The following is a 16,925-nucleotide window of genomic DNA, read 5'->3' as shown; positions in this document are numbered from 1 at the left end:
TGCATCGTCTCTGAGTGCCTCCAACCAAATGGAGCCCAGATCTGGGGCCGCACACACCAGCTTTATTCTGCATAACAGGACCTATCTGACTACAAAGTCCATTTCCCAGGTTGCCTTCCACGTTCTCACTGATCATGTTGAGAGAGAGGAGTGGTAGTAGCTGAGCAAACCTGGAACAAGAGGGTTGCCTGAGCAAAAAGGACTTAAATCAGGAACACCTGAAAATAGAGGTTCCACAGGCAGCCTTACACCTCTTTTGGCAGATATTTCAACCTCTACAGAAATAACACATCAGGCACAGCGGGGAGGAAAGGGCTTGAAACAGATGGCTTAGAAATAAAGTTTGTCTGTCAGTGCAGATCCAAGATTTAATCCTCGAAGGACTTGGAGGCAAAAAATACTACAGGATGAGGTCATTTAGAGAACACTAAGTAAATCCAGTGGTATAAACCTGTGCAAAACTGTATGTGGGGATGTGAGATCATTTAACTGTAAAGAATTACTTTACACCCTTTACCATGAGATTACTATATATTGCATGATCAGACACAAGAACACAAGCACCTTTAGAACACGAGCACGTTTAATTTCACACAGCGATGAATCCCACAGCTTCACTACACAGTACTTCAAACACGTTGATTCATCTGCCAAGTTTTCACCCGCCCACCTCAGGGTGGCACATGCAGCACCACCGCCAGCATGTTGGTGAGGTGGGAGCCGCTCTCTCCATCAAGTTACCCAGCCTGGGCTGCAGCCACGTACAGCTGCCAAGCCCAGCATCTCCAGAAGCAGCAAGGAGCCCTGCTGACAGTAACACACTGGCAAGGAAAAGAATTCCAGGTCCTGACTGCTCTGCAGCCAGCACACATGGGTTTGCACCCAAGCAGGACTCCAAACTTTAAATCCTCCTATTATTTTAATTCCATGCATGCACACTGAAAACTGACATCCGTTCTACGAGCAGCGTTTGATCTCTACAGTAACTTGACAAATCTCAACAGAAGGAAAACTGATGCCTAAGAAATCCTACACATCAAGAACATCAGCTTTGGCAAAGACAGATGTTGAAGTGTAGGTATACTGGGACTAACTCTCAGTACTTCACTGAAATGAGGCAATGGGAGAACTGCTGTTATCTTAGAAGCCCATCTGCAAGCAGTAGGCTGAATGTTTGTCCTATAAATCTTAAGAAGGTTGGTCTTTAACAAAACACTTGCTGCAGGAAGGACACATATATCGCAGGCTGCTCCGGGCCTGAGATGAACTGTAACACCTTAAACGCCTTTATTAATGTCTCAAAACAGCATGATTGATGAGAGCCCTTCCACGGCAGCTATTGGATTCAATTGAGAACAGCAGGCTGCTTCGTTTCAAAGAATTAATCTCTGTGAAATTTATCATGTGTGTCTGAGCAGCACAAACGTCTCCAGCTCTAAGCTGTGGTTTTCTCTTCATTCCCCTTTAAAGGAGGGAATTGCCTTTTAAACAGGACTTTTAAAAAACACAAATAGTGGAACAAATAGGAGAAAATGACCAGAACGTTATTTATCATTATAACTCATGACTCAGGGTGAAATTTTCTGATTAGTTTTTAAGATTACACAAGTATCATAACTTGAAAAAAAAAACACAAAATCTAGGTTCCAAATATCCAAGCAACACTTTAATATCACCTAAGATTTTTCTTTTCACAGTACCCAGGGAGAGACAGAATTTCAAGGCAATCTTGTCTTTGCTATATTTGTTTTTAAAAAAAAATACAATGTGACCTCAAGGCATGCACCTCCTATGTTAACCTCGGTATCTGCTTTATTTTCAGAAAGGCTGACTCTGCAGAAACCTTTGTTGAAACATTCCCAGCGGGCATTGTAGATTACACTGGGACAGCTGAAACGTCCTGCTGCCAAGACAAGCAATTAAGAAAAACTAACAGAAAAGGGTGAAAAAAGCAGCATCAAGAAACTTCACGTCAAGGTTAAAAATAATGGATGGATTAAATGGAACCACACACTGATTACCTCATCCAGAGAATTGATGGCACTTGATTTCACGGCGTGGAGTGATAGATGAAGAATTACATAGATAAACACAGCAGGCTTATTTTCCCATAACATTTGTTTCGTTTTATGCATTAATCAAAAGCACACGGACACTCAGCTGACAAATGGAAAATGTTTCCTAACATTTCTATTTTGAAGACCTACTTAATTGACAGCAGTTTCACCACAAAGCTCTTTCATCTCAGCCATGGTTAAAGAACCTTTTCTTTGCTTACAGCAGAAAAGCAACCTGCAGTATATGAATTGTTGGTAATTATTTTTTTCCCCGCCTGTAACAGCCTCCTAGCCTCTTATTAGAAGGTAGGATTTTAATTTTATTTCCTTATTTCCACCTCTGAGCAGGCAGTGCCTGCAGGTGGAGAGTGCAGCCTGTGCAGGGTGATCATCAGGGAACACATTCATTCAACACAGCAGCAAAGGGAAATAAAACTAAAGATCCTGGATGCAGAAACTCATGTAACTCTGCCAGAGGCAGCGTGTGTGACCAGAAATAAGTCACTTACCTGAATTACATCTGCTTTCCCTTGCTTGTGAAATGACAACTACCCTACCTGCCTTTACTACCTCTGGCTGAGGTTAAAAGTAAGGGTTTTTACTCATATTGGGGTTGTAAATGCAAAGCACTCATAGCAAATATTGTCCCAGTTCCCTGGCACTTCTTGAAGATAGTTCTTTTTTTACTCTTAGCTGATTTTTCCATCAATAGATCCTTTTCCTTAGGAATTACTGTTTTTCTCCTTCCAACCAAATCCTAACCTTGAAAGCAGATGCGGGGCAGTTTAATTTAAAATGTCTGAAGTCGGTGTAGCATCTTAGCTTTTACTCAATCAGCATCTTATCTCACCCACCCTCAGACGCTCTTTATCTCGCTGCATTTCTCCCATTCCATCTCAGCAAGGCAGAGATACAGCAATTCAGCAGCTAAATGATGGCATCAGCACTTGTCCCCCATGCCGGTAGGACAAACGACGTCACATTTTCACAGCCTGACCTTCCTGAACTCCTTCCTGTACTCAGGCTCACGGGGCAGCGTTTCCTTCTCCCAGATGGAAAGGGAGAGGGGCAAAGAAGCCTACTGATGCCAAACCATACATTAACGTAAAATGCTCTGCTCTGAAGATATGGGAAGACAACTCAATGTAAATTAATTCTGAATTATGTGCCAAATTGTGGATGACTCCCCACCCACCCTGAATCTTCTCCTGCATTGCAGCTGAATCCTTGCTATAACTCGTTACACTGCTGCCTGCAACTCCAGGCAGCCCACTCCAGCTGCTCAGTTAATTATGAATATTCTTAATGGGATTTAGAAACAATGCATTTTAATGAGAGGTTAATTATGAATAACCAAATATTAATTCTGAAAAATGCACAACAATATTTTAATATTTTAAAGTTCATGAATGCAGCTTTACAGGGTATTCCAGAATGCCTAAGAACAGACAGTGAAGAAGGCAGGACAAAAATCAACATTTTTCCTTCTAAATGTTCTTCTCTGACTAGGCAGCAAACATCATTACCCCCCTCTGTACAGGGCCTGGAGTCCTACCAAATAAAGAGTCCACAGCAATCGCATAGCCTTATCTCTCTCGCTGTAAAATGCATGATTTGAAAATGAGCGTGCTCATTAAATCTTTCGACACTAAGTTTACCTAAGTGTTTCCTCCTAGATTTTTCCTGTTTCATCCTTCACATTCATGTCATGTTTACATCAGTATTTACTCTACTGAAAACAAATGCTCATTTACAGTAAAAGCTATGATACTGAAGCCACTGAAAGGCACGGAAAGATGTGGGAGGAAACAACCTCATAATGATGTGCACAAAGCTTGAAGATATTTATTTTTAAACAGATTTTAATTTTAAATGTAGATTTGTTTATACTGTGAAAGTTCTCTTAAATTCCTTGTATGTAAAATACTTTTAATTTCATATCATGCTGTAAAGACACTGTCAATGCCCCCTATCTTTGCTGGTTATCTGGTTTAATATCCAAACTTTTTCTTCCCTGATCTCTTTTAAAAAAGCAGGTAATTTTAGATTATATTTAACGTGATAAAAGATTATAACATTTTATTTTTCTGTTTATTTCATTAAACTCCTTTAAGTATGCTAATGCTGTAAGACACTATTATATCATACTAGACGTGCCCACAAAGCAAGGAAATGTCACCCGAAGGGCAACTGCAGGAAGTTTGCTACACGTACCACCATCAAGAAACTTGGAAAAATCTTCATTATTCTCCAGACGAGGGTCTCCAAAGCAATAGGTGCCAGAGTAATAAACTTCATTTATTGAGCTAGAACTGAAATTTAGACATCTCAGCCCCTGAATGACAAGCCAGCAAGGTCACAGCTGTGTACAACCCTAATGACAGCCATTTTCTTTCTGACATGGGAATTTCTAGCGTTGAAACCAAATTAATGTGAGAAACAACCCAGCAATGACACTTACTCCTAGGACCTACCCACTCTATTTGCATGCAGTTGAACTGCGACACTGCTACTATGACTGCACAGAGATGTTTATGCATCCAACTAGGATTCAGACTGGCAGGAAACTGAAACCAAATGCTGCAACACATTACTAGGACAGTACTCGGCTTTGTCCTACTTTTGAGTACTCTTGACAAGCTCTTGAAGGTTGAAGAGATCTGTGTTAGACAGAAGGTCCAGCCTTATGTACAAGAAGAGATGAATAATAAGTATTGGCACTGCGGCAAGATAAAGTCTCAGTTGCAGGAACAAAACCTTTGCATATTGCAATGTTGTCAAATACATTAAATTATTCCGCGAAAGTTCTCTCCCTTGTAAGCAATCTGGCAATTTGTTAAAATTACCATGCAAAGTTGACCTAGCATGTTCAGCCAGTGAAATCACATTCCTCCTTCCTAAGTTTCATTCTGTTTTACGTTGATTTCACTCTAAATTCAATTATACCTACTAAGTACCAACCTGCAAGCCCCTACCATGTGAATTAAACTAGGCAAGACTGGCTTCGTACAGTGCTAAGCCCCAAAAAATCACGTTCTAAAAAAGTTATAGTGAGTATCAGAAGCCATCAGATGCTGGAGAAACTCCATGCATCTAGTAAGCTAGCTTATTTTATTTTATTTTTTTAAAGCTAGCTCAGCTATCCTTGCTTGGCACTGCATTGTGCTGTGCAGACAATAGCCCCTTTGTCTGCAGGGCATCAGGAAGAACAATTGTCCCTACTAGGAAGGAAAATGAAGGCAACCTCAAAGACTGATTGAGCCAATGGGAGAAACAGATGCAACCCTGCTGAAGACAAGTATCAATTGTGAATTTTGTTGCTATGTTGGCTTTTTTTCCTTTTTCTTCTGAGATTGAACTGTTTTCATTGTAAGAGTAGAAATAGGTGAAAGACAGAAGACAGGCGCTCTCTGCAAAAATGAGTAACATTCTGAAGATGGGGACAAATTAGATGACCTCCCATTGCATTTTTAAAGTTTTCTTTAAAAAGAACGAATTCTCTGCATTGGAAAACATTTTGGTTAAGTGGGTTATGAGGCGGTTCTCTATGACGAAGTCATCACAGTTGGAAGGTCAGTCAGCTAAAACATCAGTTCAGGGCAATGGTTCGCAGTTTGTGCGGACAGTCCTGCCTCTTTGAGAGATGGTGCAGTGAAATATCAGACATGGCTAATGATTAATGCTCTCTTTCTGCAGCTAATTTTAGCACATTGTAAATACATCAGGGATATTTATAAAACAACACATTACAGACAAAGGCTTAGTGTAAACCACATAGTAGGAGGAAACCATCCTATCAAGTGCCGAAAGTGACAGCTAGGTTAAAACAAAGAAGTTGCTCAATAGCAATGCATAAAATCAAATTACAGCCAGAAGTGAAAGCAAGTTATATTCCTAGCTGAAACTACAGAATAAATGTGCAATTCATTTTTATTTTAGTTTTGATTTTAGTACCTCCTTGGTTTTAATATCCCCTGGGCCACCCACTCTCACCTACGCCAACCGCTGCCCTTCGCATGACTTCAAGACCAACCCACTCCCAGTACAATTTTATTATTATTATCATAAAGCACGATGATGCGTTCAAACTCTTCTCTCCAGTGCTTCGTACTGATGTTTGGATTACATTGCAAATATTTACATCAAACAATAACCCTGAATTATATTTCATATTTCCCAGCAGTTCTGGGGTAACTAACACTCATGCAAGATCATTTTTCCTCTATTCTTGTTAGATTTTCAATTTGCTCACATTTAATAACAGGACAACAATCCGTTAGGGATGAAGTTAAAGTGACTGCCATTAGTTATTTATTGATTTACTATACCGAGGAACAGAGGATGAGAAATAGACTTTTTGCTTTCCACTGGCCCATAAAATTGGTGTAATAATCTGAAACAACATTGCTTGAAGCTTTTATATGTTCCACAGCTATTCTGAAGCAGAGCATTTCCCCATCTCATTTTGTCAATGAGCAGCTCAAAGGAAGCTATATCCATTTGTTACCCACTTAACATCTGCCAGTGCTGAGTATGTACATGAATATACACATCCTAAAATGACCAGAGAAAATCATTCCTGCTGTATCACAGGCAATGCAGGACACATCTTGAAGAGATAACTAAAAAGGTCTGTTCCTTTTGAATCAGGTTTCTCATTATTCACCACTAATGAGCCTTTCACATAATTAATTATACCTAGTATAATTATTTTATGTCACATTAATATTAATGCAAGGCAAACCAGACACTACTTTGACTTAGATGATGATTCAAATCTGTGCTACTGACAAAGTAAATAAAAGCTCCTTTACCATTTACCTTGTTTCAAGATCCTTTCTCAAATAGCAGCTGGCCTGTTTCCTCATCCAACCTGTCAATGAAAGTTTTGCCGTAGCTATCTTTCATCTTTTTTTTTTTTTTTTTAGCCCAAGGGAGTTTTACAATCATGCCCTAGTGAAAAACATCATTATTAAACATCCCTAGTACTTAACACGCATTTTATGGGGCATGAAAGTTGCATAAAGCAGTACAAGCAAAATTAATGTTGAACATGTTGATAAGTTGGTTATGAAGAACATCAAACACTTAATCATGCGATTAATAATTATTCCAAGCACATCATAAGATAGCACAGCATTTCTAATCTCTCCCTAAACTAACCGCAGCTCTCCCCTGCACTCTCCTTTCATCTTCCGAGCCTTTAGGGGAGAACTCTTCCCTGTGCAGCGTGTTTGTGCAATGCCCACGGGCACCTTAGGTCTCACTTTTTCATCTGCACCCACTGGGGTCCCCAGTCCATCTCAAGAGCTTTTTTGAGCACTACTTCCTTCCCTAACCTAACTCTGTTGAAGTCAAAGCTTTGCCCACTGAGAGAAACCAAGGAGCTGGATATTTAGGGAACATGGGAGCACTGGAAATGTACGGAGCCCCTTAGTGCAGACGGCTAACTGCAGTCCTGAAGTACCACCTTGTAGCCTTCCTCATGATTTGTCCTGGAATAAGTCAGACAATTCAACAGGAGGTGAGGTATAAGATCTTGCGGGCTCACGACCAAGTGGAAGTGCCACTGTTGGACTCCAGAGCACATCAGCACAACTTTGCAGGCTGCCTCAGCCATAAAAATTGTCCCCTTCAAATGAGGCAGAATGACAATCCCCTGCAGATGTGCACCTCCTCTTCAAGATAAACCGCTGATTAACTGTAGTACCTCAGTGGTTTCACAAAACACGTGTTAGAGACTTGCATCACAAGCTGCCTAGACTTCCTGAACATTGTCCTGAACAACTCCTAATGGAAGATCCTATATATAAAGGTTACTGGGCAGAGCAGTGGCTCACACTCATAAAATCAGTGGAGAAAATGTTCGTTTGGTACATTATTACAGAGCTCCAAAGATAAACTTGCTCAGGACACAAAGGAATTCAACAGATTCCAAGGAAGCCAATTAGTTATTTCTGGAGATTTTCCAAGCTTATCAGAAAAAGAAAAAATCAGGACTCAATCTTATTCAAAGGCACATCCCAGCTGAAGTTTTAAGATGTTATCATTGTTTACTTCCTTAATGAGACAATATTTGTCTGGAAAGAACACAAAGTTCTAGGCAGCCTGAATTTCTCTGCAAGTGGCTTTTTTCCCCTCGAATCGATCACCATAACGAGAGGCTGGATGGCAGCACGCAGAGAACCCTGCAGGCAGACACTGCGGGGCAGAAGCTGGCCCCTGTCATCCGATGAGCTGACTTGGGCTGCTGGAGGTTTGGTTTCATGGGCTTGGCTCGCCGCCGCGTTGCATTGGTATAATTGAGTCACACCAGCCAAGCCCAGCTAATGCGAGAGCAGCTAGGCCTGTCTCGATTAAGGAAGACATGAAAGTCAGCCAGAAGGAAAAAAATATGAGCTCAGCTATTCAGTTAATAACTAAGGAAGCTTAGCTATAGCACAGCAGCTCTTGCCGATCCATATTCCAGAGATCATTCCCAGCACTTCATACCAGATATATCGCTGTGATTCAGAGTAGACTCCATGCATACTTGCGGGCATTTAACCTTGCTGAACCACAGCTATATCTTCACATCACCTTTTTCCAAAGTTTTTAGACACTAGGTTTCCTTTTGATTTGGGATTTTTGACTAGATTCAAATTAATTTATTAGGCTGTAATCCAAAACCACCATTAAAACAGAAATAATAGCGTGCACGAATCAAGTTTGAGGATCAAGGTCCATGTAATCTTGTTGCGCTAAGATGTTAGGCCCTAATAACCATTAAACCAAGAGTAACAGCCCAGATGATCCCAAATACTTTGGCATCAATTGACCTCCCCCCTGCTTCACTTCATGAACTTTAGCTCAAGCAGATAATATATTCTATTTAATTCACGTCTCTTTGCCTTCGACATGACAACCAAAGCAATTTAATGGCAGTACTGTTTTAGGATGACTTGCCCTTGAATTGACAATTCAGAGGCCGAGCTTTACATCAGCTCTTTCAGAGGAACATGCTTGTTACAAGCACTGCAGTGATGAAATCAGAGTGCAGTGTAACCACAAATTCATGTCACTTCCAAAACAATCAGCCGGCATGGGACATTGCTGTGGCTTGGCTGAAGCCTTGAACTGAAGCAGCGAGCCCTGGCTTCTGTCCCTGCACGCTGTGTTGCTCAGGACTAGCTTTAACCTTTTCCTTTCAGCCCTTCTATCTGCTCTGTTCTGCAGTTGCTTGTGTCAGAGACTGCACAGAGGTGAGCTCAGCTGGGGTCTTTCTACTTGGCATTTAGTTCTGCTCTGACTGTACAAGAACTGCTCTACGAGTTAATAAAGCTACCTGCTAAGGGACCGAGTCCAGGGAAAAAGTCTTCTTTCAAAATTGTGTGCACCTTCCAGATACATATACCAATCCTCAGGGTCTGGGACAGGGTCTTACCATCCTTCAGAATATAACTGAGCACATTCCAGCCACCTCCTGTATTGCTTTTTTTCTTCTAAATGGCATCCTGTCAGCAGAGTTGACCTCCGTGCCAAGGAAAGAACAATCTCACAGATTTATTTATTTATATGCCAAACTGTTCTCATTCCTGTTAAATGATTCTTGAAGCAAAATGATTAAACTCTGGAGTCTGTACCTGGATTACAACATGGAAGGACAGAGATAAGCTCACATGGAATTTGGGATTTCTTTGGTACAATTTTTATTGCTAAGGTCTGTGGCTGGTTTTACCTTGTAAGTGAGCAGGGCTGGAAATCAGCCCCACAGCAGCTCTGGGTATAAGCTGGCTTTTTTGCCTCTCTGCTAGCTCAGTCAACTCTAAATTTAGTTATAATTCCACATACGAACTTCAGAGGGAGGCTGAGTACATAAAAAAAGCTCAAGATCCTGGGATGAGAAGGCTGCTTAATTCCCCTCTGTGCATCATGTATGCTCAGGACACATCTGCAAACTAGGAGCCCTGCCTTCAGACAATGCTGAAATGTCAATTTTCAGTTCCTACTGCACCTTGGCTTTGCCAAATACAACTCACAGGGGCAAGAGAGACTGAATTAATGTTCCATTATTGTCAGAAAAGCATTGACTGACCTGTCAGAGCTTGGAAGTGGCCGATAAGAACAGTATTGTGACTTGGAATATAGAAGTCCCTTTGTAGAAGGTTTAATAATAGCCACAGCACACTAATTGGGAGAAAATTAACCATTACTTGTTAATAATCTCATCTGGTCCTTAATGCCGTATGTGTTGGTATAATACCTTTTTGGGCACATTCAGCCCAATGGCCCTCAGCACTGAAAGCTGCTTTGCATTTGTAAGAGGAAGGTACTTTAATTAATGAAGTTGCATAATATGAAATGGAAAAGAAAGTCACGCAGAAATAAAAGCAAATGCAACTGCTTCCCAGCAGGGCTCAAAGCACCAGGTGAGTCCAGGCACTTTATTCTAATTGCATCAATTAAACAGGTGCTGCAAAATTAGATGATCCATATTAATTGTAGGTCAAACTTACCCAAAACCTGGGAGTCCCATGACTCTTACTCAAATCACAGTGTGAAGCCTTAAAGGGGAAAACTGAAAAGAGATGTGGATTGTTGCAGGGGCTGCAGATCTACAAGCCTAGCACTTTTCACAGCCCCAGAGCTGAACTAGCAGAAAGGCTCATCCACCTGCGCGCAGCATCACTGGCTTCACTTAAAAGCTTCGATCTGCAGAGGGAGCAAAGGTCTTCAAGAATTTGCCTGCTTGAACTCCAATACCTGTTTGTTGGCTGAATAAAGGCTCTGTAAGAGCAAGTAGATTGGGATAGGACAAGTGTTGAGTATATATAGTCCTTGCGGCAATCTGCTTGCAGCTTGACAGAGCTTAGTGGTCTCTGTTTAACCCTTCAGGGAGGAACTTCCCATGTTAAGCTGCCCCCAAAATGATCACTTGCTCTCAATAAAATCCCAGAGGCAGATCCAGTTCAAATATACCAGCAGATCTGTAGCATATGTAGGGAAGAGCATGTGTATAAAACCACTTCTGAGAGACTGCTTATTCTGTTGCTTCGCTCTGATAGCATCCCTTCTTGCTCTGCAACAGGAAAGCCAGCCTTTTAGTGATATATCTTGGTCCTGGTTTTAGAAGAGGAAGTCACCGTGCTTCCACAGCTGATATCAGATACAAGATTGTATGAAGCCAATAATCAATATGAAGTGGTTTGCTCCAGAGAGGTTATGAGCACCTAATATTTCAGAACAGCTTCAAAGGGATTAAACACCGTGAGTCACATCACTTTCACACAGTGTCTGCAGGTCCTGGTGATTTATGTAATTCTCTTCAAGAGGCTGTGTGAGCACGGTACCATTTTATCTTCTGCTCCACGTGAGCATTAATTCCTCTACTAACTGGGTCTAAAAGGAGTAATCACTCTGCACAAATGTGAGGACAGCTAGAGGTGCACACAGTGCCCAGAAGAGCCCCAAATTGGCTTTCTGGGCCTCAAAAGCAGTTACCTTGCAAAGTGGAAAGCGCTGAACCTTGGCTCAACCACTTTCTTCCCAATTTGAAACCATAGACAAAAAATAGCCTGACAGTAACTGCATGCTAATGGAATTGAGAGGAAAAATTGATCCAGACAGATCAGATTACTTGCTAGTCAGAATTCCTTGGAATTACAATGTGCTTAAATAGAAACATTTTTCAACAAGGCTACAAACCCACTTATCACCATTTTAAGACTTCTTTTCTAAAAACCCCTATTCTTCGCTCATCCTCATCCCAAAAATCTTTTCCTCTTTTGTATCTCTTTGTCTTTTGTTACCCAGATCAGTAACAGCTACATTCCCCACCCAGAAGTGATACTTTCCTGGGCTCACTACTGCTATAAACCTACGTAGCTAATCCTTACATTTCGGTGTCGGAATCTACATTTTTTGCTGAAGGACTCAAAGTAATTAAAGACAGCTTCCTGATTGCTCTAGGCATACAGAAGCTACATCAAGGTACCAACTTTTGCCTTCCTGCTCTTCTGTTACTGGCATGTAACGTGCAATGCATCGCAAGCAAAGCATATTAATGCCTTTATACAGGATCACTTGCAAGACTTCTATTCCCCTCCCCCTCTGATCCACAATTAGGAAAAAAGAGGTTCAAAAAAAGTATTAACACTTGTGTAGCAGATTGTTCACTGTCAACTTTTAATGTCATACTGAAATTTCCGGAAGATGGGAAAAAAACAAGGATAAAGTTAGTGTACTGCACTTATAACAGGAGAGAAACTTAAGAATATTTGTCTCCTTGTAGGACGGAAAGGTTTTTAGAAGGATTTTTTCCCCCCACTGTCCTTCTACACAGCTTTCTATTCCAATATACTTCAGAATTTAGAATTATGTCCTAATTTGTTCTCTAAATGTCATTTTTACTGCATTCAAGCCTTGGAAGGTGTTCAAGTCAGGAAAATAATAAAAGAAAGCACTTATAGTTATCTCTAGCAGAAGATAAGTCCGCAACCGACTCCTCAAAGACAGACCGTTGTGTCCACGGGAAGTTAATAGGACTCTGCAGGGGAACAAAGGCTCCTCTGGACAGTAACACAAGCATGCCACCATACATGTGATGGAAAAGCACTGTTTGGTACTGGCCTTTGGTTAAGGAAAAGCCATCCCATCTAGCTTTGATTTATTATTTATCCCACTATAAGCATAGCAGCATCTCTCCGCAGTTGAAATCTACATTTAACAGCAGGGAAAGATACCCAAATGCCTCACCAGATAATCAACACTGCTGCAATAAAACAGATTAAGACACACTTATTCCACAGACCGACATGAAATCACCCAGATTTTCCCGTACGGTCTGTGCATGAGCAGGTACAAGTTTATTGTGCCCAGACTCAGGCACCCAGGTGCAGAACTGTTGGCCCATCCCAAGTATTTAGGTCACCACAAATGCAGGTTTGGTTTGCAGCTCATTGAAAGGACACAGATATTCACCAGGTAGGGTAAAATCCTGGCACTTCTCCTGCACGCTTTCCACACTGGAAAATAATGGTTTGCCATTAGAAGGGAAATGCTACTTACACTGTGCAAAAAGCTCCCCGGGGAAAAGAAAAATTGATTTTTTTCCAATAGGAAGCGTGACCTGGACACTGAATGAGAGTTGCATTTCTAGAACTGCCTCTGACCTGCAGAATGACCCTGAGCAAATCCTTCCAATTCCTCGTGCAGCACTTTCCTTCCTCTCCCACTCTCTGCCCATCAGCTCTACTTAAACCACAAGCTGGCAGGCACGGTGTCTCTCCCTCACTCCATTTTTAGATGACCCAGAGGGGAACTATCATCCAAATTCCCATTCCATAAGGAAGAAATCTTTAAGGTTTCCACCATACCTAAAAAAGAAATAAAACACCTACAAGTGAATGCTGCTATTCCCACCTGCTTTATTCACATCCTTAGAGGCAATCTTTGTCCCAAGGTACAACGTGGTAAAAATTAAGGTTAATTCCACCGAATTACACCAATGTATAACCAGGCTCAGAATCGGGGAGCTCGAGTTTAGTTCTACCCTAGGAAACATCAGGCATAATTCCACTGAGGCCAGTATAATTAAAGTATTGTAAAAATAGCACAAGGATGTAATAGAGACCCTGAGGTTGTAAAAAGCACAGGAAATTGAAGAAGTCAGAAAAATATCTTAATACATGGGCAGGGAGCAGGGGGGTTGGTATTAATGCGGGTAGGGCCTGCTTGGCAGACAGCGGGCAGAAGCAAGCAGTGGTATTTTTTGTACAGACTTAGCAATGTGGGGCAAATTCAGTTACAGGAGTAGGTGGAGCAACTCTGAAGCCAGTGGGAAAACCTCAACAGACAGCAGCGCAACCAGGCTCTCAACCTGGCCACCAGCTCTGCTGTGAAAGCTCTCATCATCAGATACCAGTTTCATTTTTCCTCTCTGCACCATCATCAGCTTTCAGCTTCCTTCCTTTTCCTCTCTCCGCTGGGCTTCTGAACCCCAGTCAATGCTGCATTAGCAAATAGACATTACTGGATTATATAAATTCTCTACGCACGAGACATGGGAGGGTCTTGTCTGATGAAGAGAGTGGCATTTTGACAAGAGCGTCTGCAGAGCCATTTTAATGTTTCTTAGAATTGCCATTTGAGGATAATTTTCCCCTAGTACAAAGAGGGGGAGGGAGGAAGGAAAGAAACAACTGCAGCACTGTTGATTGTGGGCATAATCTGCAGGCTGATGTCAGATCTGCTCATGCTGACCTAGATGTCCCAATGGACTTTCTAATTCATGCTGCAGATACTGCAGAGATATGGGTGGGGTTTTCTATATGGGGAGAAAAAAAATCTACGGGAGAATGAAGAGATTTAAAGATATAACCACACTACTCACAGGTCTGCTGTGCCTTGGGGAAAGTTACTTGAATTGGACCTGTATTATGCAGATTCATTTTAAAAATTATTCTAGAGATATTTTTGATTCCCATTTCTTATGGTTCAAATTTAATTGGTAGTATTTAGCACACAAGGAATACAACAGAGGCTGCTTACATGGTATAGCAACCCCATACAGGTGCCTTCTGCAAAGAAGGACAATCTTGCCAGAGTTCTTTCAAGCATTCATGTATTTTTTTTTCTTATTTTTTTTTCCTCTTTTTTCTTTGTTGTTTGTTTTGCTTTACCCAAACGATGGTTACACAAAGAAGCTGTATGTGAGCACAGAGCTGGCAACTACAGCTGGCAGGTCAGGGTCAGCCTGTCCGACACCAAGGTATCTGCTCTCTCCAAAATATCCTTGCCCAGGACTGGCAAATTAGGAGAATGATTAACATCCAATTTTCTTGTGTGATTGGCTCAAATCTTTCTGTGTTCAGGGATACAGAAGTGGATGGAGCATTCAGTGCCTTGGGTGCAAAGCAATCATGTCTCCTGCCCCTTTATAAACATTACCCTCCTGCCACCTCACCTGGATTCACAGTGCTCCTAACTTCACGGTACAACTGGGTCCCCAAAACCCAGACTGTCTAGGCCACATCTAGCTGTTGGTCCACTAAATCCATTGACCACTTGGCAGATCTGGCAAAAAAAAAAATGCTTATTCCTTCAAGTTCTCAATATACTGTTTGGCAGAGATGCAAGATCACATCATAACACCTACTCTGGGAGATGACTGGCATAAGCACAACCCTTGTGACATCTTGCAGAACCTTCACAGCTGTGCTTTTACACCAAAAAAGAGGGACACAAGCGTCCTTAGTTAACCAGAAACCTGCACTGTTTAGGGACTGCATTTCCCAAAGACTCCTATGCAAGTTGAACACAGCTTCCAGGCTCCTTCAGCAGTGACACCTCATCAGGCCCTTCGCAAAAACAAACCAGAACCCTCAAACAAGCTCAGACTTGGCTACTCACCGGACATCCTGCCCAGGACTTGGTTGGTCCCCAGCTGATGAGCCACACCTGTCACTTAGAGCAATTTTTGAAGATAAAACAAGGTTTCCAACACAGAGTAAGGACTCCTGGCCTTCAGATCTTTGCCCCATCTCCCCTTCTATTCTAGAGAGATCATATTTCTCTCCCATCTTACCCTTCATTTTCCTGGGCTAAGCAAGCAGGGATTTCACTAGCACAGTTTAAGACTTAAGCTCCCCCGTAGAGCCAGACCCCATTCCCCTGATTTACTTCCTAGCCCTTCTCTGAACCTTCTGCATTTGGTTTATGGGGCGAAATGAAAGCAGCACCCCATGAATATCAGTGACTGCAGGGCACGGTGCAGGATTTGTCAGCACAAAGTCCCGTCAGTTTCAAAAGGCATCGAGTGAAGTTTTTAGCCCTCTAGGAACTCGACTGGCAGCCAAAGGCACTGCCAGTAAAGATGCGAGCAGGTAAGCAGAGTTTGCTCCTTCGCCCTCAGGCAATGTCAAGTTCCCATCCCTCACTCGCTGGATTGGTGTTCCAGTTAGAACCGTGAATTTTTATTTTTTATTTTATTTTTTTGCATTTCCATTGGCACCACAAGACCCTAAACGAGCACTGATCTGCACCAAAGCAGGGGCATTGCACAGCCTCTGGAGCAGCAGCGCCAGGCACAGCTCAGTGTTCCTTCTCCCCCACACAATACCACTCGCTGACACTCAGGACTGATCCGAGTCCATGAGAATTTCTTGGCAGGACTTTGCGGTGTTAATAACTGCGCAGCGCTAATTATAACAACTAACGGGCTGACACCACGCTGCCTTTGTGCAAGTTCTCCCATCACTGTGGTTTTAGTGCACATAAATCCACGTTGTAATCCACATTGTTTTCAGAAAAAAAACAATGCAGAGTGAAAGCAAAGAAACAAATCCACACTGAAATATAATGAGGGTGAAAAAAAAAGAGTAAATACTAATAGCAAATCCCCAGCATCAAATAAAAACATTCCTTTAGAGCAAACAGAATATCTTTACAAGCTTAAGCACTGCAGGAGCGCTGCTATTCAGTTTACGGTGATAGATGTTTGCTGAGATGCTGCTGGAGTAATGCAGCAGGTACAAAACATGGCCAGAGTAAACCAGCCTGCTCGCTTTCTCAGCCTTAGAAGAGGTATTTTGAAAATTAGAGCTATAATGATGATTGCAATTAAAGCAGCTGAGGTGATTGCTCACAGCCTCTAAGATTGAACCAGGTTATTTCTGATGTCTGGATTTCTGGAGCCTCAGAGAGTGATGTTTCATTCCTTTATAGCTAAATAATGGTAATTAAAATCTTCCTCATCTGTATTTTAATGTAGCTGATCACTGATTTTGTGTGCGGGGAAAATAGGCAGGCTTATGAAAAAAATATGTATTTTTTCCTAGATGCAGCTAACTCTTTTTAGCAGGAATAATTATTTTTAAAAACTGCAATGTT

General features: G+C 41.7%; 1 long non-coding RNA gene across 1 annotated transcript in view; it reads right to left on the bottom strand.

Annotated features, from left to right (window-relative positions):
• The window catches only part of LOC118177455, a 127,836-nt gene extending 117,226 nt beyond the window's left edge, over positions 1-10,610 (bottom strand). The window contains exon 1 of the long non-coding RNA XR_004755804.1: positions 10,553-10,610. This is a non-coding gene — a long non-coding RNA (uncharacterized LOC118177455). The remainder of the gene's footprint in view (positions 1-10,552) is intronic.
• Between the last annotated feature and the right edge of the window lie 6,315 nt (positions 10,611-16,925).

Source organism: Oxyura jamaicensis, chromosome 22 (assembly GCF_011077185.1).
Source record: "Oxyura jamaicensis isolate SHBP4307 breed ruddy duck chromosome 22, BPBGC_Ojam_1.0, whole genome shotgun sequence".
Classification (NCBI taxonomy): domain Eukaryota; kingdom Metazoa; phylum Chordata; class Aves; order Anseriformes; family Anatidae; genus Oxyura; species Oxyura jamaicensis.
The sequence above is the reverse complement of the archived record's forward strand: the minus strand, read 5'-3'. Positions and strand labels throughout refer to the sequence as shown.